Below are 20,998 nucleotides of genomic sequence, written 5' to 3'. Positions count from 1 at the left end.
ATCACTTGAACCCTGGAGGTGGAGGTTGCAGTGAGCTGAGATCGCACCACTGCATTCAAGCCTGGGCAACAAAGGGAGACTCCATCTCAATAATAATAATATTAATAAAAAGGGTGAAACCTATTCAACTAAAGTCCTCAGAATATTTACATTGTATTTTTTAAGTGAGACCAAAAAGTTTTTGTACTATTAGTAAATGTTTTTAAAAAAAGAACACTGAGTCACATAACCTAGATTTTTAATATCTCCTGAAAAACTGAAAGATCTGGAAACATGTCTATAACTGGCAGGATAGGCCAAGTAATAGTGTAGTAACAAACAATCCCAAAACCTCAATGGCTTAAAACAACAAAGATTTATTTCTCATGTGATACGCCCATAACTGGCTGAGTGGGTTGAAGTTGGAGGAGTGGCTCTGTGCAAATTGCTTTTGCTCAAGGACCTGGTTTGAGAGAGAGTCACCGTATAGAATGGCACTGATCTGAAAGTGTCCCGCCAAAATTCATATGTTGACACCTAACTGCCAATGTGATAGTATTAAGAAGTGGGGCCTTTTGGAAGTGATTAAGTAATGGGGGAAGAACCCTCATGGATGGGATTAGAGAATTTATAAAAGATGTTGAACGGAGTACTGTAAGCCCTTTTTGCCCTTCTGCCATGTGAGGGGACAGTGATCATTATAGAAGCCATCATAGTCCCCAGCACTCTTTATGGACTCCCAAAATAGCAGCCAATGGTCAGGGAACATTTGCCATGCTGTCCTCTTCCTCCTTTGTTCTCTGTACCCCTGGGGCTTCAGGTTTCTAAAGATGTGTTTAATGAGACAACCCAGACAAACCTGTGTTCAGTTCCTCGCTGTTTCAGGCATTTAATCTCTCTGACCCTGTCTCTTCTCTTGTAAAATAAAGATAATAATTAGATGTAGCTCATCGTGCTGTGGTGAGCAATAAGACAACACTCAAAATATTCAGCTCAGGGGTATCCCTATCTGTTGAAATGAGCCGTTTGAAGATGAGATGAGTTTTTTTGTTTTTGTTTTTGTTTGTGTGGTTTTTTTTTTAAAGACAGAGTCTTATTCACTCTGTCACCCAGGCTGGAGTGCAGTGGCACAATCTCAGCTCACTGTAACTTTCACCCCTTGGGTTCAAGCGATTCTCCTGCCTCAGCCTCCTGAGTAGCTGGGATTACAGGCATGCATCATTGCATCCGGCTATTTTTTGTATTTTTAGTAGAGACGGGGTTTTACCATGTTGGACAGGCTGGTGTCGAACTCCTGGCCTCAAGTGATCTGCCCAACTCAGCCTCCCAAAATGCTGGGATTACAGGCCTGAGCCACTGGGCTTGGCCTTCGATTAGGTCTTATGTATATTTTATTCTTGTTTCTTTTTTCCTTATTGGGCTTTGAATTTCAAGTGATATAAACCTGAGTCTGATTCTGAGCTCTGCCCCTTTCCAGCTATGGGCCAGTCATTTAGCCTTTCCGAGTCATAGTTTCTACATCTGTAAAAGAGTTGATACTTCACAGAGTTTTTGTAAGGATGTCTTGAAAAACTGTAACTAGCACTGTGACTGTCACATAATAGGTGCTTGATATATATGCTATGTTAGTTATTCCTCTTCTAAGCCACAGGAGGTGAGGACTTCTAGTATGTGGTACCAGAGTGTGCAGCAAAGAACCTTTTGCAAAGAGCTCTGGCTGCAGATGATCAGGATTTGCCATGGACTCCAGAACTCTCAAATCACTTGGAAATTTGTCTATGCAGCATTATCTGGTGTCATGCCTGAGATATTGAAGAAAAAGCCCCAGCCTTTCAGGGGTTTCTGAGAAGACTATGCCTGTTTTCTGTATTCATAACTGTATCTTCCTTCTCTGGGCAGTATCGACAGTGGGTAAAAGAATATGGACTTGAAGTCAGAGTCCTAGCTTCTAGCCCTAGCTATGTGACCAAGGGCAAGTTGTTTACCTCTCTGAGCCTGTTTTCGTAGTTGAGAAACAGGAAATAGGGATGTCGTGAATATTAAATGAGATCGTTCTTGGAAAGAATATTAGCAAGTTACCTGGCGCATGGTCAGTGCTCCACAGAGTCTGAGGAGGTGAGATACTTTTCAAGATACAATGTCAAAGAAGGGAGAAATGCAATTAGGCATGTCTTTCTAAGCCAGTAAAGGGCCTCTTTGGATCTCTGTATGATCTTTTTTTTTTTATTTTTTTGATCCGGAGTCTTGCTCTGTCACCCAGGCTGGAGTGCAGTGGCATGATCTTGGCTCACTGCAACCTCTGCCTCCCGGGTTTCAGCGATTCTCCTGCCTCAGCCTCCCGAATAGCTGTGATTACAGGCACCTGGCTAATTTTTGTATTTTTAGTAGAGGTGGGGTTTCACCATGTTGGGCAGGCTGGTCTCAAACTCCTGGCCTCAAGTGATCCATCCGCATCAGCCTCCCAAACTGCTGGGATTACAGGCATGAGCCAACACACCTGGCCTGGATCTTTGTATGATCTTTGCATGGTAAGGAGCAAAAGGCAAAGAGGTTAGCAGTTTTTGGGGAGGTGAATTAAAACGTGGATGCCTCATTTTCAAAACCTCTTGTAAGGCTGGGTGAAGTGGCTCACGCCTGTAATCCCAGCACTTTGGGAGGTTGAGGTGGGAGGATTGCTTGAGCCCAGGAGTTTAAGACCAGTCTGGGCAACACAGTGATACCTTATCTCTACAAAAATTTAAAAAAATTAGCTGGGCTTGGTGATACATACCTGTGGTCCTGGCTACTTGGGAAGCTGAGGTAGGAGGATCACTTGCACCCAGGAGGTTGAGATTGAAGTAAGCTGTGATCTTGCTAGTGCACTTCAGCCTGGGTGACAGAGCGAGACCTTGTCTCAAAAACAAGAACCTCCCCGCCAAAAACACCCCTCTCATATACCTACCTACAACGGCTAATGTATTACATCCCTTTTGTTTTAAAGATCAAAATTTCTGTATTATAGTTCCTCATATCACTATTAAAATCTACACCTAATACTAATTAAAATAATAATACAGGCATTTTTTTTTTGAAAAAATCACACAGCCAGGCATGGTGGCTCACACCTGTAATCCTAGCACTTTGGGAGGCTGAGGCAGGAGCACTACTTGAGGCCAGGAGTTTGAGATCAACCTGGGCAACAAACTGAGACCCTGTCTCTACAAAAAAAATTAGCTATGTACAATGATGCATACCTGTAGCTACTGGGGAGGCTGAAGCGAGAGAATTGCTTGAGCCCAGCAGTTCGGGGTCACAGTGAGCTATGATTGTGCCACTGAACTTCTGCTGCATGATAGAGCGAGACCCTGTCTCAAAAAAAAAAAAAAAAAAAATCACACAGTACTATAGGGTACACAGAGAAAACTAAGACTCTCTGCTGCCCTAGACAAAGTTCGTCTCCCTTAGCAATCATTAATATTCATTAACATTTTCTTGTGACTCCTTCCAGACATAACCTGTGCATGTATAACAGCAAAAACATATGGGAACAAATGTGTAGTGCAGATAACTAAAGCAATACGTATGTCTTAATGGACATAATCACCCCATGCTATCCCTCTTCCTTTATTATACCAACCCAAGCATACTTTTCCCATTATTCTGCACTTTGCTTCCTTCATTTACTGATATCTCTTGATGACTGCTCTGTAATTATACAAGTAGATCTACCCCATTTTCTGTATGGCTGCATGACAGTCTACTGTAAGTATACTGTTTTGTAGTACTGTAGCCAGTATCATACAGCCAGATATTTCGGTTGTTTTCTGCCTCTTTCTACTACAAACAATTCTGCAATGACTATTAGTAACTCTTCGTTTGCAGAGTATTTTTTTTTTTTTAAGAAGAAATTATTTTCGTTTTCCTTTTTTTGAGACAGTCTTACTTTGGTGCCCAAGCTGGAGTGCAGATCTCCACTCGCTGCAACCTCTGCCTTCTGAGCTCAAGTGATTTTCCCACCTCAGCTTCCCAAAGTGCTGGGATCACAGGCGTGTACCACCACGTCCGGCTAGTTTTTGAATTTTTTTTGTAGAGATGGGGTTTCGCATGTTGCTCAGGCTGGTCGCGCAAACTCCTGACCTCAGGTGATCCACCCACCTCGGCCTCCCAAAATGCTGGGATTACAGGCGTGAGCCACCACATCCGGCATGCTGCATAACATTCTGTATTACGTGTATATCACTGTTAAGCATCTTATCAGTTGATGAACATTAACTGATGTTAACAGTTAATGTTAACATCAGTTAACATGATGAACATTCGGGTTTTAAATATTCCAGCAATGCTGACAAACCTGCAGTGAAAATCTTGGCACATGCCTTTGTAACCAAACATGGCTATCAACCAAGAAGTGACATTATTGTTTTGGGGGATATACACAATTTTATTAGATCTTTAAATTGCTGCTGGGCGCGGTGGCTCACACCTGTTAATCTCAGCACTTTGCAAGGTCGAGGCAGGCGGATCACCTGAGATCAGGAGTTCAAGACCAGCCTGGCCAACATAGTGAAACCCCGTCTCTACTAAAAATACAAAAAAATTAGCCGGGCCTGGTGGCGCGTGCCTGTAATCCTGTAGCGAGAAGAGCAGCAGACAAAACTACTCAGACACCAAGTTAAAAAAGGGGTTTATTTGGCTGGGGGCATTGGCAAGACTTCTGTCTCAAGAGCTGAGCTTCCCGAGTGAGCAATTCCTGTCCCTTTTAAGGGCTCACAACTCTAAGGGGGTGCACATGAGAGGGTTGTGATTGAGCTAGCAGGGGGTATGTGACTAGGGGCTGCATGCACCAGTAATTAGATGGGAACAAAACAAGATAGGGATTTTCACAGTGTATTCCTATACAATGTCTGTAATCTATAGATAACAGAACCAATTAGGTCAGGGGGTCGATCTTTAACTACCAGGCCCAGGGTGCAGTGCCTGGCTGTCTGCCTGTGGATTTCATTTCTGCCTTTTGGTTTTTACTACTTCTTTCTTTGGAGGCAGAAATTGGGCATAAGATGATATGAGGGGTAGTCTCTTCCCTTAATCCTCCCTTTTGAGACTCTCATTCATTTTATTAGTGGGAGTTCTCACTTTCATTTTCACTACCCATGTCTTCTTGCAAGACAGATTGATAGTGATTCATATAGCACACTTGTGCATTATAGTGAACTAAGGTAGCGATGAAGCTTTTTATCATTCGAAGAAGTACAGGTAGCAAACAAGGGAGCAGTAAGTAGGTTCCTATTACTATTATAACTCTTATTATAAGGGTTTTAAATCCTCCTAGCGCTGGGAGTCATTTTCTAAACATGGCCTCAGGATCAAATCTATGCCACACTTGCATGGGCACATGTGTCAGTTTTGTCATATCTCTAACTATGTTTTCAACTACTTGCCCTTGATTATCTATGTGTAAGGTTAAATTTCCTACAGATCTCTCCTTCAGCAGCTAGCAAGTAGTCGAGAGCTAATCTATTTTGATAGATAGCATTTCTCATCTGAGTTTCTTGCTGGACCAGAATAGTCAAGGTTCTGCCAGTTTTATTAGTGATTATTTTTAAGATAGCTTGTAACCGTATGATTCAGTTAATCATGTAAATGCGGGTCCAGTATCCCCACGAGCCATCTTGTGCCTAAGTAGCAGGCCTATAATATTGTATGATTCTCTCAGGGGGCCATTTATTTATTTATTTTTTTCAATTTCTTATAGCTATGCTTCTCTTTTTGTGGGAAGCTAGACAGGGAAGCCCAGGAGTTCGCCTGTTTTTATGGGCAATAGGAAGAAAGATGGTTTAATAGTGCCAATAACACAACTACCTGCCCACTGGTCAGGTAATTTGGCATGAGCTCTATGCCCACATACCCAGTACAATCCAGTGGGGACTATCCAGTCCCGATGGGACTCCGGGTGGGTCCACACGGTTTGCAACTTTGGGAATTTACTAAATTGACTTCTCTCTGTGTGATTTTTAACTCCACCAAGTGACTGTTTTTGTGGTACCATTATACGGTTTCTGTCTTGGACAACTAAGTCATCCTACAGGGTGAGTTAATTCTTTTTCTTCTCTAGCTATGCAATATTGTCCTATAATTGAGGATTTTAGGACCCAGAAATTATCAGGGTGATTCTTTTGAGCTGGGAATTCATCAGGAACTGGGTCTGTAGGTAGTAATTCTCGGACTTCCTATGGCCATTGATCTCTTATTACAGTTCCTCCACATGCATAACATGAAGCGACATTGAGAGACTGTGCTACATGCTTGGCTAATTGCAAAAACAAATTTCTTGTTTTTCCTGGAATTTCTGGTACTGGCACATTTAGTTCATCATAGAAAGTTTGAAACACTGGCTCAGGAGAGCATTTGTAAACTTCTCCTTGAACCAAGATACTTACTGGAGGACCCTGTCTGGCCCCATCAATTCCTAAGGTCACACGCTCCTCTTTTTTTCCAGTGAGGATCAAGGGGATTGGTTATTACTAGCTCTAAGGGGTTACATTGACCCTTAGTACAGGAAGGGTCATTTTTTTCCTTTCTGAAGGTGGACTGGATCCTTTTCATCTTTTTTTTTAATCCAAGTGGCCTAAATGACACAAGACCAGTATTTACATTTATTTCCACACAGTCCTAATTTATGACAGATGTACTTATTTTCTGCCATATAGCCTCTTTTCTAATTAAGAGAACCACACCTTATTCCTAACTTATTACTATTAATGACAGCACAGGCATCAAATTTTCAGGTGACTTGTTTGGGCACCCCCCCCTTTTTTTTTTTTTTTCCTGTTTTGGCTAACACTGTACTCATATCGTTTATGAGCCCCTACCAGTCTTCAGTTCTTAATCTTATTTTAAAAACTGTGGTCATGGGAGGCTCAGATGGGTCATAACACACATCAGGTTGGTCAGTTCCTGGGTTACATACCTTGTATAGAATAATATTATACAAACAAGTTCTTTTTAGAGTTCCAGTACACTTATAACCGTAAAATAATAGGACCATAGCAACCTTTTGTCCTACCCTCAGTGACTTGACGTATACACAGGGAACAGCCCTCAGTCTGAGGAAGGTCAGTTGAAGTCCTTACTGTACAAATCCAAATTTTAAGGAAAATGAGACCTGTGATGAGTTTCCTCATGCTTTGGCTGTGCGTGGACCAGTCAGCTTCTGCGTGTGACTGAAGCAGGGCTTGTCGTCTTCTTCAGAGTCACTTTGCAGGGGTTGGCGAAGCTGCTCCCGTCCACATACCGCTCACAGTCTACTGATGTTTAAGGATGGTGTCGGAGGTTGGGCCTGCTAGAATAAACTGAGTCCAACCCCTCTACACAGTTATGTTCAACTGGGCTCTCTGATACTGGGAGCAAGGTGGTGGGGTTTAGGGTGTTGCAAACTTCAGTGGTTATGTGGGAATTTTCACATAGCAAGCTTTGGTACTTGGTTAATCTAGCATTTGTTAACCAATGATGTCCTTTGGTGTTTATTAAAGTTACCACAGCATGGGAGGGAGGTCTTTATATTCAGGTTTTGCCTAAGGGTTAGTTTATCTGCTTCTTGTGCTAACAGGGCCTTTGCTGCTAGGCCAGCCTTTGGAAACCTTGTCTAGTTGTTTTTGAAAGATAGGCCACTGGCCTTGGCCAGGACCCCACAGTCTGGGTTAAAACTCCAACTGCCATTTTTTCTCTTTCTGACACACAGAGTGTAAAGAGTTTTGTTGGGTCAGGTAGTCTCAGGGCTGGGGCCGACATGAGTTTTTCTTTTAACTCATGAAAAGCTCATTGCTGTTGGTTGTAAATAGATGTAGTTTATCTAATCTACATTTTTATTAACTGTCACCTACTAAAATATTGACTCAAATCCTGCAGCTATTTGATTTCAAGCTTTAAATTGATCTGGTATTCCTCGTGGGACTCCAGTTGCATCTAAATAGACATGAGAGTCGAAAGACCCATAAGGGGCTTCCCTCGCTTTATGATGTCTTATTATTATTTTTTTCTTCTGGTTGATGAAATGCCAGGGTGAAAGGGATAGCCAATTGGACTAAAGCACAGTGCCACTACAGTTATTCAGCAGAGTGCCCAGTAAAGGTCCACCACAATACCACCACACATCTGCTCAGGGATGAACAAGGGCTGACTGATTGATAAGCTCTTGAAAATTCTTTTTTTTTTTTTTTTTTTTTTGAGACGGAGTCTGGCTCTGTCGCCCAAGCTGGAGTGCAGTGGCCGGATCTCAGCTCACTGCAAGCTCCGCCTCCCGTGTTCACGCCATTCTCCTGCCTCAGCCTCCCGAGTAGCGGGAACTACAGGCGCCCACCACCTTGCCCGGCTAGTTTTTTTTGTATTTTTTAGTAGAGATGGGGTTTCACCGTGTTAGCCAGGATGGTCTCGATCTCCTGACCTTGTGATCCACTCGTCTCGGCCTCCCAAAGTGCTGGGATTACAGGCTTGAGCCACCGCGCCCGGCCCCGCTCTTGAAAATTCTTAAGCTCACTGCATCCTTTCAGGTCTCCAAGGAATGCTAAGTTTCCTCCCTGTCGTGAGAGACACGAAGTGAACTTAATATTGGGAGACGGAAGCTGGATGGCCCTCAGGGGCTGAAACGCCGTGTGCCGGACTTTGAGATATAGCAGAGAGAGAGCTTGGCATGACTTATTACCCCAGGCTGTAGAATCCTGGAAAAGAGCTACCATGCAGCCCACACCTGGTCGACTGAAGGACCACCTTAGTGGAAAGGGGACAATCTGGGCCTCTGGCCTGCCATGTGCACAAGCATAACAATTGCTTTTGTTTAACATGCAGATGGAATATTTGATCCATTTTAACCAGGCATTTGCCTCTTGGTATCCTGTCTTAATTGCTAAAGTTTAAGTCTTTAACTTCTATGATCCTCTAGTAAAATGAATGTATGGTTTTAGGGAAATTACAAAAACCAGTCGGGGCAGTCCATCCTTGCTCTTTAGTGGTCCACAGAATGTTGGACCAACTATGGCATGAAAGCTGTACATCAGGGGGCAACACTCATGGTTGGCACTGGGGTCTTTATCAAAATCTCCTCAGATTAAATGGTCCTAGTTTACTAATGCCTAGTCTGGGGAGAGTCAGGAGGGACAGAAGTACTTTTCTGAAGTAGAAAGCTGTTTTTGACTTGGCAAGTCCTCGCAGGGTATAACAAGGCAAGCATTAAATGCAATAGTTCGTGGCGAAATTGACTTGGTTATATTAATAACTAGACGGTCAGCAATAGAATGAGGAAAGAAGAAAGAGTAATAGAATACACTAAAATAATTAAATTTTTCTTAGCTTTAGTTTGGTAGGGTTTTCCCCTGGGACTATGGCCCACAACTCTGGAGGGGGCGGCGCTTTCTTGACTCGGGTGTGATGAGTCCATCCTTTTTTTGCTGTACGAACAGCAGTCTTGGTGGTAAGCAGCACAAGGTAGGGTCCTTCCCAGGCTGGCTCGAGTTTTTCTTCTTTCCACCTTTTGATGAGAATGTGATCTTCAGGCTGGTGCTGGTTTACTGGAAATTCTAGGGGTGGTACATGTGCTAAAAGACTTTTAGTTTTTTGTTTTTTTGGGGTTTTTTTGCAAGAAAGGAAAGTGGAAGATAAACCAAGTATATAATTTTTGAGAAATTGACCTTTTGTTTTAAATGTGGGGACCTTGGGAGTGGACTTTATAGTCCTTAGTGCCTTTTTACTGAGAAATTTCCTTTAGCACCTATTTTTATTAGTTTTTAAACCAAAGAAAGCCAAATACCATTTTACATTTAACAATGCTTCTTGTATGATTTTTACACCAGATAAGCTAAAGGTTATCTTTATATTAGTGTGCCATTAATGTTAAACCTAATTTTAATAAAACCTTGTAGATATATTTATTTAATTTTTAATGTTTGACCATAAGGTAAGATTTTATAGACTCTTTTTAATCTTTTATAATTTTTCCTAAAGAACAGGTTGGTGCTTTAAGAAAAACCTGTTATGCTTTTACTTTAATGTCCAGTTCACAGAAAAACTGGATGATACTTCTTTAACTTTAGCTAATATGCTTACACACAGAATGTTCTTTACAATTAACGTTTTCAAACTTGCTTAAACCTTCAAAACAAAAAAAAAAATTTTTTTTAACTTTTTAATGTAGGTAAAAATGTACAGTCTTATGCCTCCTTATAATCCTTTTACCAAAGGTATATTTTGCTTTTCTTATACACCTTGCACATAAACTGTTTTTTTTCCCCAATAGTTTTACATTCAGGAGGCCTAGTTACTTTTAAATTATAAAACATTTTTTGCATAAATTCTTTTTTAACACACTTTTTAAAATAACTTTTTTTTCTCCTTCACGACTTTTACAGGCAATTTTTCGACATGCCTTAACTTTCTGACTTATTACAAACATTTATTTCTTTAAATAACCAGTTAATTTATTTCAGGACAAGAATTTACCATAAGACACTCCTTTTATATAAATTCCGCCCCCCCCCCTTTTTTCCCCTTTTTTTCCCAAAGATGATAACCATTCTTTTCCAAAGCGAACCTTTTTTTATGTCTGTGGACTAGACTGTCTAAGGCCACAAGAATATAAGTTACTATAATACATGTTACATTGTTAACTTTTAGCAAACTTTACTTTTGTTGAAAACCTTGTAAGTTTGGGATTTTAATTATCCTTTGCTATTCATAAGACCTTGTTTTGTCCAAATTAGAATTGGTATGATGGCTTTTAAAGGAATAGGGTACTTTTTTTTCTTTTTTCTTAACTACTTATTTCTCTCCTTCTTTCTCTTTTGACTTTCCTTTTGCCTCTGTCTCTTCCTCTCTTTGCCTCTTTCTCTCTCCCTCTCTCTCTCTCTCCTTGACTCCCTCTTTGTCTGTCTCTTCCTGTCTCTGTCTTTGCCTCTTTCTCACTCTTTCCTTTCTCTCTCTCTGCTGGTCTTTCCTTGCCTCTGCCAGCCGCTTACGCTGCTGTTCTCTCAACCACTGTGCGTTGGGGGCAGGGGTCTAAAACCAGCTGTAACCAAGTGTCTATGTACAAGAACTGGTCTGGGTTCCCTGGCTTACATGTTACCTTGTGCTATACCTTTGAAACATGGGACCTGTCCAGGCTTCCTTCTAATGGCAAACCTACCTCTAATGCTGGCCAGTCTATCTTACACAAAGTTTTAAGTGTTCCTGGTGTCATAGTACTCTATAGTCTCCCTTAAATCCTTTTTTTTTTTTGAAATTTTTCAACATAGTTCCTAGTGGAGTGGGCTTACTTTGTGCCTTACCCATGTTTCCTCTAGACAAAACACCATGCTAACACCACACGCACACCACAAAAGAACGGGTAAAAAGGGCACACACACACTTTTGTAGTTTACACCAAACCAAAATAAAAACCAAAATCAGAGTATCCAGGAATCCAAGCCAGGTCAAAACCAACACCAAAATATCAACTCAAAAACAAAAACCAAAGTGCCGGTACAGGCACACCGTCGGTGATCAGCCCACGCTTCCCCTCAAATAGAGTGGACAAGTTCCCAAGACCGGTCCTGTCAAGCAACTCAAACCAAATCAAAATCAAAACCAAAGTGCCAATAAAGGCACGCCATGGGTGATCAGGCCACACTTCCACTCAAAGGGAGTGCGCAAGTTTCAAAGACTAGTCTCACCAAATTTTAGATGTCCAGACTCCAAGTGCCTGTTCCTTTCTGGTGTTCAGCCACTGTGTTGATCCTCCACGGGAGCCTGCCACACACTGCTCTGGCGAAGCGTACCACCAGGGCAAATGCCTACCCGGGAGCGCTCTCAGCTCTCCGGCTGGTTGGAGTCCCCCCGCAGGGATGTTCCACAGGACAGGCTTAAGCCGCCTAAGGAGCTGCCTTGACAACATCCACCATTCACCTCGCTTCCCGGTCAGGGAACCGAGAAATGTAACAGGACGAGCGGCAGACAAAACTCCTCAGACACCGAGTTAAAGAAGGAAAGGGTTTATTCGCCCAGGGGCATCAGTAAGACTTCTGTCTCAAGAGCCAAGCTCTCGGAGTGAGCAATTCCTGTCCCTTTTAAGGGCTCACAACTCTAAGGGGGTGCACGTGAGAGGGTCGTGATTGATTAAGCAAGCAGGGGGTACGTGACTGGGGGCTGCATTCACTGGTAATTAAATGGGAACAAAACAAGATAGGGATTTTCACAGTGTATTCCTATACAATGTCTGTAATCTATAGATAACAAAATCAATTAGGTCAGTGGTCAATCTTTACCAGGCTCAGGGTGCTGCACCGGGCTGGCTGCCTGTGGATTTCTTTCTGCCTTTTAGTTTTTACTTCTTTCTTTGGAGGCAGAAATTGGGCATCAGACGATATGAGGGGTAGTCTCCTCCCTTAATCCCAGCTACTCGGGAGGCTGAGGCAGCAGAATCGCTTGAACTCGGGAGGCGGAGGTCACAGAGAGCCGAGACCACATCATTGCACTCCAGCCTGGGCGACAGAGTGAGAATCCATCTCAAAAAAAAAAAAAAAAAAAAACTGCTTGGCAGAAAGATCTGTATCACTTAAAATTCCCTCCAAAAATGAAGGGTAGCCATGTCCCTCATCGCGGGTCACCTGGGTTAAATTACTAATCTGTAAATGTTAAGTTTCGCCAATCTTCTTAGTGTTTCAATTTGAAGAGTCATGTTGTGAAATGCCAATCTTAGTCCACCTTTTAAAAAACTTTGCAGGGGTTCTCCACGGCCCTCAGAATAAAGTCCAGATTCCTTTGCAGAACAGGATCTTGGAGATTCCCTGCTCCAAGAAACTTCAGGGGCTTCTCTCCTGGGGACTGTTCCCTGGTTTTGGGAGCGCCCGGGCAATCGCGAGCCAGGGCAGCGTCTCGCTCAACTCGGACCCAGGCCTGGGGCTCCACTGACTCCGACGGAGCCGGGCTGCTGCGGGAGTGGAGCCCTGAAAGACCAGAAGGGGCTTTCACTTCGCTCCTGGGCTTCCCGAGTTCCAGGCTCGGGTTAGCCAGGCGCAGGGAGGCGAGCGGGCCCGGCTCCCCACAGGTTGAGGCCGGCGCCCGTGCTCCTTTCAGCTCGGCCTCTCTACCCCTATATAGGTGCTCCATGTGCTTCATTTCCAAAATTTTCAGCGAAACTCCGCTGGAGACCCTCCCGCCTGGTCACATGCCCGAACGAAAACAAACCGGGGCGTGTCTGTGCCTGACGGCTGGGAACCAAAGCTATTTCCACAGAAAATGCCCACGGCGACCCACGCAGGGCCGCCCAGCCATGAGTTATAGCCCCGCCAGTGCCTGAGACGCCAGGAGGAGGGGATGAGTCGCCCTTTAAAGGCGTAGCGACGAGAATAAGCCCCCATCCGCGGCAACTGGAGGCTGAACAATAGTGCCGCGGCTCGAGACGTGGTGCGAGGGCCCAAACTACACTGGAGCACGCGCGGACCACCGTGCCTCAGCCGCCACAAAGGGAGCCTCGCCACACGCCCGCGGCCGCCTCGCAGCACTCGCCCGGAAGCGCCTGGCGGAAGGGCGCGCTCCCAGGCGCTTCCACTGGCTACCTTCCGGCGGGAGCCCGCAGGCGGCGCAGGAGCGACTTTCCTTCCCGTGCCCCACAGCAGTGCTGAGTAATGGTGAGGGCAGCAAGGCCCTTGGCCGTCGTATGTAAAAAAAAAAGTTGTAATAAAAACAAAACCACCCGGGAAACTTTGCCACTTAGTTCCCCACAGGTACCAAACTGTGCAGAAAAGGCGGTGTGCACGCCTCAGAGCCGGGACCCAGCAAGTCAGAGAAAGAAAGAAAAGAGAGCAGAAGCCGCAGCCTGCATAGCCTCACAACCGCCCAGAGGGCACGGTCGCCCTGGGACTCGGTCTCTTCCGAGCAGCGCAACCTCCGTGTCTATCAACTCTTTCCGGCATTGCGATTGGCCACAGGCTGTCTTGGCCTCTCGGGCGCCCGCCTCCTAGTTGCTAGGGGTTTACTTCCCCAAAGTACACGGGCCCCACCTTGTGGCGCAACCGCTCCTGCATGGAAAACGGATCTCCGCCCAGGGGAAGACGTGTTAACGAATAAGAGCAGCTCCGCATATTTATTGGCTACTCTGGGTATCAGTCAAAGAACTGCTCACCCGCCTTTCTATTGTACTTTTCGGTTATTGGTCTCTCTTAGTGCCGATCTGTTACTAGGGAAACGAGATCCTCACAGTCTCATAGGCATGAGTCAAAGCCAATCAAGAGCCACGCCTTCATCCCCAGTAAGTGCCCAATTGCTGTTCGAAGAGCCCGGAGGACGCGGTCGGGATTGGTCATCCCGTCGCCCGACCTGGCCGCAACAAGTTAGGGTGAGTGGCAGCTATATAGACCGGCGGCGGAGCACGCGTGTGTGCGGACGCAGTTGCGTGAGGGGTTTCTGCTATCCTTGGTGCTGTGGAGCAGAGCTAGTTCCTCTCCAGCTCAATCAGGTAGGTATGCAGGGGTGTGGGCGGGGCAGGGCAGCCAGAGGACTAAGCCGAGCCGCGGCAATTGTGAGAGGGAGAAGTCTGAGTGGCGCTCGCGGCGGCCGCGCCAGGCGCGTCCCCCACCCCCACCCCAGCCCCAACGGCCGCAGGCGCGCGCGGCGGACGGACGGGAGCGCGGCGGCTCCCCGCTCCCCCTCCCCTCCCGACTGGGGCGCGTGGCCGTGTCCGCCGCGTGCGCGTGCTGCGTTCAACGGCCACGCGGGGCGGGAGTGAGTCGCGGCCGCCGCCCGGGCCCCAGGGCGGCCTCGAGGACTAGGGGCTCTGCGCCCAGCGTTTCCCGCCCGCCACCCACTCCGCCACGCGCCTGCGGAGTCTTTTCGTCCCCTGGCCAAGAGATCCAGTCGGTTCGGACCAGAAGGAAGCTTTCGTTTAAGGGTGGGTGCAGCGCTAAAGTCTAGAGTCTTGTGGTCCGCGCGCCGCAGAAGTGCCTTCAGTTTTGCAGGGAGGAAAGGGAGCAGCGAGTGCACGGAGTGATAGTAACAACCAGTGTTCTTTCCACGCTCTCGCTATGTGCCCGGCACTGTGCGGAGCCGCTTTTCTGCCTTTGATTTGATTGTCGCAGTGAACCGGCGAGGTGGGTACGGCTGTCCTCCTTCCGTAGCGGCCCAAGGCAAGGGTCTGGAGAGCGGGGTCACAGGCACGCACGGGGAGGGCGGGGATTTGCTGACGCCGGGCCCTCTGACTCCGAGTCCCCCGCTTCCCAAGCCTGTTTTATTTTTTGCCCCCAGAGCACTTGTCCCTCGGGACAGCATCAGCCTCAAAAGGCCACCTGCCGAGCAGGCTGCAGCGGCGTTTGTACTTGGGCTAGTTCTGGGCTTCCAGGGAGACAAGGGTTGGTAGTGGGAATGTGACAAAGGAAAAGGGTTTGGGCTGCTTTTCTACGTGTATTCGTACAGGCCGTGGGTAGATGTGCCGCCACAGTAACTTCTGGAAAAAAGTAGGGAAAACGATGAGTAAGTGCAAATGAACATCGACTGTGTTCCTCATCGGGTTTGAAACTCAGATTGGTGATGGGAAATTCCCGCCAGCGGGAAGTTAGGCTCCGGTTTTAGACGTTGAATTTTTTTTCTCTCTCTTTTTTTTTTTAATTGGAGGAGGCTTTTGGAGAAAGACCTTGAGAAGATTAACTTTATAGTTGAAGGAAGTGAGGTGCAAAGCAACGAGTTTCAGATCTCACTAGCATCTGTGGGTTAAAATACGGAATTGGAATGGAAAGGATGGCGCCCAGTTACGATATACATTTGATCTCTGTGGCGCGTGTCACCCTGGCCGAATTACTGGTATTGGAGATGTCTTGGAAAAAACAACTGTGACGGTCGAGATCAGTGGATGAAAGTTTGTGTACACACTCCGTTTATTTAGCATTTACTCTGCTGGGTTCCTGTGTATATGCAGAAACAGGATGCTTTTCTTCAGACACTTGAGATTATATTTTTCTAGTAGAGTTACCGTATTTTAGGTTATTTAAAAGCCAGCATACTCCTTGGCTTAGTGAAATAAATCTTCCTATGTTATAGAAACGCTTCTATAAACATAAACGTTTCTATAAACATGTTCTAGAAACTCTTTCTAGAGAAGCTGTTATGCGTTATAATGTAACAATGTTCCAAGTAACATTTACTTGGAACTTTCCTGGTGTAGCAATTCCGGTTACCTGCCCTTACAGACTGGTTAACTATTGAATTAGCATTTTAACTTAGACTTAAAGACGAGCAATTTAAGTTGTCAAATGGAAAAACACTAGAATGATCTGCATTTAAACTGTTAAAGCTTGAGTCCAGCTAATTTTATTACAGCTTGAGGCAAAATAGAATGAAATTACCTTACGCATTATTGAGGGAAAATTTTGTTAGTTTCTACTTAAAATATTAAAAAAAAAAAATACAGTTCTTGGCCTCAGGCAAATGGTTATCACTTGGGCAGGAATATGCAAATTACGTGATTATTTCACAGACCGGTGCTCCAGCTGATCACTTGTGCATTCCTTTATCAGGAACTAGTGAGTTGAAGCAAATTGTGGTAATGTAAGGCTTGGCAAGGCCGCCCTACATCCCTACCATTGGAGCTGCTTACCGGTAGAAAAGTCTAGCTTTTGTACCTCTTACAGGTAGAAAAGTAGACAGTTCTTTGTTTAACTCAGTTTGCTGTTCTCAGCTGACAGTCCACCAGGAACATTAGGAGATTTTGGTTATGTTGGTTTGTGTCCTACTTAGAGCAGTTTTTCTTTTGTAACTTATGGTTTTTCTTTTTTTCCCCCACTCGTTCTAGTATTTTGCATAGAAAGTGAACGGCAGAAGGCAGTTTTAAGTTTTTGTAAAAGTTTGTGAATTTTATATCGTCCTTAGGACTGATGCGGTTAGTGTTAAAAGACAAAATTTAACATAAAGCTTACATTTGTGACTAAAGCCAATTTTACAATTTTTTATTTTTGTCAGTCTGATAAAAGTACCCACTTGGTCTTTTAACAGTTTGCAAATTGATTTTTTTTTGTTTCAGAATTCAAATAGGCATTGTATGTTGTTTGTTTAATTATATTGTGCTTTGGCTTCCTTGGACAAAACTATTACTGACTTTAGGAAGAAGAATGAATAATTGTGGAAGTAGGTAGGTCACAAAAAAAAAAAAAAAAAAAAAAAAAAAAAAAGGAAGCCTCGTCCGCCCCCCCAGTAATTTGTCCACACCAAGTGGGAAAAACCTTTGGTAGTGCAGTACTGCCCTTCCAAGCCCTGGAGTTAAATTTAGATTCAGCAACTGTTATCTTACATGTAGTTGGTGATCACAATGTGGTGGCAAACTAGGTTTATAATTTTACATCTCAGAAATCAGCTATTTACTTTTTTTTTTTTTGAGTATTCTTGGACATCCTGTCTGTCTTTAGTTGGGAAGGCCAAATTGCAAACCAGGTGATAAGGTTAAGAGTAGGAATAATTCATCCACATGAATAATGTCTTAACACATGAATAGTGTCTTAATATTCTGTCTTACAAGGTGGAAAGCAATTTCAAAAAAATTGCCCTCACAGCCTGTAGCTTAGTAAATAAGGTCTTCAGGCGACTTTGTGATAGAGTCCCTCTTCTGTCAGATGGCCAGTCTGTCATGTAATACGTTTTTGGGATGTGTGTTGTATCTTAGGTACTTAATAAAAAGTAAAGATTAAAGATGATTGAGATAAATTTGGCTCCCTGGATGGTATACACATCTACTTTGTCGGCGTGTAATCTTTGGTGGCTATTAACTTCATTGGCTATATAAAGCATCATTATGTATTTGTGTAACCCTTTGCGTATTTTGAAAGTGCTTTCACACCTGTGGTATTACCATACTTATACTAAGAAGTGAATTGGCGCTCTGAAACCGAATTGTCAAAACTGTTTTGAAAAGCATGTGGTACCTAATAGGGTACTATAGTCAGCTTATTTCCTTAATTTAAAAAACTTAGAGGGATTTTGAATCTGGAATGTATGAATGTGACACCTACCTGCTCTTGCAGGCTTCTCCCATATGCTGTTTATGCAAAGCTATAGGCTGTGCCTTAAGTACACCCTTGTTTCTGCACTCTGAGGTCGCCTAGATTTCCCTGGAGTGTATCCACCTGTCTTGATCATCGGTTTAAGAATTTTGACGATGAGCATTAGTATTAACTGTAACATAGATTTTCACTTGATGAGAAAGAATGAAGGTTTTTCTTTATGAACCTGAGTAGGTTTTAACTTCGGAGTGGGGAAGGGATACACTGAGATAAAAGATAGTTGTTAAGTATTCTGATTCCTGAAGTTTTTTTTCTTTCAGGAAAATGGTATTTTTGAGATAAAATAAGATTTCTGGAAGAGTTGTCATAGAGAGGTCTTAACATACCCATTATCCAGTGTTAACATCTTACATAATCAAGGTACATTTAGCAGAACTGAGAAATTGACATAGATAAAATACTGTTAATGAAAGACTTTATTTGGATTTCCTTAGTTTTTCTAGTAATGCCCTTATTCTGTTCTAGGATCCAGTTCAAGATGCCACATTGTATGTAGTCTCCTGATCTGTGTCAGTTTGTCTTGCCTCTTGTCTTTCATGACCATGACACTTGATCTCATTTGGATTTGATGTTATGATTAGACTGAAGTTACTGATTTTTGGGGGGAAGAATACCACAGAAATTACTTTTATCACATATTGGGTGTCCATAATATATAACTGGTTGAATGAATTTAACCTGATGATTTGGTTAATCTGTCAGGTTAGTATTTTTTCCCCTTCACATACTATTCCTTAGATGCTAGTCACCAAGTCCAGCTCACACTCAAGGAGAGAAGGGAATTAGGCTCTACTTTCTAGAGGGAGGAGAATGTGAATTTGTGGACATATATTGAAGCTACTGTTAGTATTTTGGGGGAGATGCTTCGAAGCCAAGCAAATAAAGTTCCCCTCATTAATTTTACCATTTTAATGGATTTTAGACAAGATCCATTATTATTACTGCTATTATTACTGTTGAGTTCTAATGGTGATTTTTTTTTTTTTTATTTCCCTCATTCCTTCTACAGTATAAATTTCCTGTAAGGAAGATTTGTGTATTCTTCATATTTTTTCTTTTTTTCATTTATATCACTATAGACCATCGGTATTAATTTTATTCTTTGGGTTGTAATCCACAATTATCCTTGCTGATATTTACTTATTTTTGATTATTTATTTTATATTTTTATAAAATATCGTCCAGGCTGGTCTCGAACTCTTGGGCTCAAGCAATCCTCTTGTCTTGGCCTCTAAAGTGCTGGGATTACAGGCGTGAGCCATTGTGCGGGCCACAGATTATTTTGTTGTTCATGTTGTTCCAGCTTTTTTTTTTTTTTTGGCTCTTTTGTCCTTTTGACACTTCCCTGTCTTTTCTATTTTTTGAAAGCATGTTTTTTCTTTCATTAATTACCAGTTATTTCAGGCTTATCTTGTATTTTGCCTATCTCAGGTCCAGAATTAACCATTTCTCCAGGGAGCTGTCAGGAAGAATTTTGAAGGACGGTGACAGGTGGTAAATGCGAAGAGTTTGGAAAAATAGATTGACAGTAGGCCCAGTGATATTGATACTTCTCTCACTCTAAGCACAGACATTGGCTTCTGTATTCACATTACTCTGGTTCTGGGAAAATATTTTGTTTCTAAATTCCTACGATTTAGAGAACCAAATATCAAATTTTTGAATACATAGCATAATCCTGAAACAAAATTTACAAAAATTTAATATATGCTCAAGTTGGTACACACAAACACTTGCTGTTTTCCTTGGTGTTTTTGACAACTTCATTAAAGTAAAAAGACCACTTAAATACTATTGTACTCAGAATTAACATTTGACATTTTGCATTGCCCTTTAAGACTCCTTTTTTTTCTATATGGGTTTCCATTCCCTTCCTTCCAGGGATCTTCTTCACATCTTTCCAGGCTGTTTTATTGATGGGGTAATTTTTAAAAATAGCTTTATTGAGGTATAATTGACATAAACTGCATGTTTTTAAAATGTACTGCCTGATAATTTCAGACACCTTTTGTAATCCCAGCTTCTCGAAAGACTGAGGCGGCAGAGAGGATTACTTGAGCCCAGATGTTTGAGGCTGCAGTGACCTATGGTCTTGCCACTGCACTCCAGCCTGGGCGACATAGCAGACTCTTAAAAAAACGTATACCCATGAAACCATCACCACAATCAAGATTGTGAACCTATCCATTACCCCCAAAAGTTTTCTCATGTTCCTTTTCCCTCTTTCTTGCTTGTTGCTCCCACCCTTCTTTCTCCCTGCAGGAAATCCTTGATCTTTCTATCACTGTAGATTACTTTGCATTTTTCAGAATTTTTGTGTAAATACCTTATGTTCTTTTTTTAATTGCTCAGTGCTAGTCTGTTGTGTAGGTATATCACAATTTATTGGTTTACCTGTTGGTGGGCATTGAAACACAAAAGCTGTATTTCCAGCTTTTTGACTATTACGAATAAAGCTTCTGAACTTTGTGTACAAGTCTTTGTATGGGTATATGCCTTTATTTCTCTTGGGTAAATGCTTAATAGGGGAATGTTTAGATCATGTAGTAGATGTATGCCCAACTTTTAAAGAAACTCCCTGTTTTCTAAAGTGGTTGTACCATTTTACATTGCTGCCAGCAATGTTTGGAGGGTTCCGGTTCTGCCAGTATGTTGGCTAACAGTGTGTATGGTCAGTCTTTTTAATTTTAGTCATTGTGACAGGTGTTTAGTGGTACCTCACAGGTTTTAATTTGCATTTCTGTAATTGCTAGTGATCAGCATTTTTCATTTGGCATTTATATAATTTCTTTGGTGAAATATCTTTAAATCTTTTGCTCATATTTTATGGGACTGGTTACTTAATAACTAATTTTTTTTGAGACAGACTTTCGCTCTTGTTGCTCGGGCTTGAGTGCAATGGTGCCATCTCTGCCCACTGCATCCTCTGCCTCCTGGGTTCAGGTGATTCTTCTGTCTCAGCCTCCTGAGTTAGC

The 20,998-nt window shown here is 43.2% G+C and overlaps 2 protein-coding genes across 5 annotated transcripts in view; one reads left to right on the top strand and one right to left on the bottom strand.

Moving 5' to 3' along the window:
• Positions 1–20,998, bottom strand: part of ATOX1 (antioxidant 1 copper chaperone) — a 603,309-nt gene that overhangs the window by 20,013 nt on the left and 562,298 nt on the right. The window lies entirely within an intron of this gene.
• G3BP1 (G3BP stress granule assembly factor 1) overlaps positions 14,362–20,998 on the top strand; it is a 39,338-nt gene continuing 32,701 nt past the window's right edge. Inside the window, exon 1 of one of the 3 annotated variants that reach the window (XM_050793679.1) lies at positions 14,362–14,437. The gene's annotated coding sequence lies outside the window, so the exon portion shown is untranslated. Of the gene's footprint in view, positions 14,438–14,774; positions 14,870–20,998 lie in introns of those variants that run through there. The other 2 variants (XM_050793678.1, XM_050793680.1) reach the window with 2 other exon arrangements.

Source organism: Macaca thibetana, chromosome 6 (assembly GCF_024542745.1).
Source record: "Macaca thibetana thibetana isolate TM-01 chromosome 6, ASM2454274v1, whole genome shotgun sequence".
NCBI classification, from domain to species: domain Eukaryota; kingdom Metazoa; phylum Chordata; class Mammalia; order Primates; family Cercopithecidae; genus Macaca; species Macaca thibetana.
Note: the sequence above shows the minus strand (reverse complement) of the source record. Positions and strands in the feature narration are given on the sequence as shown.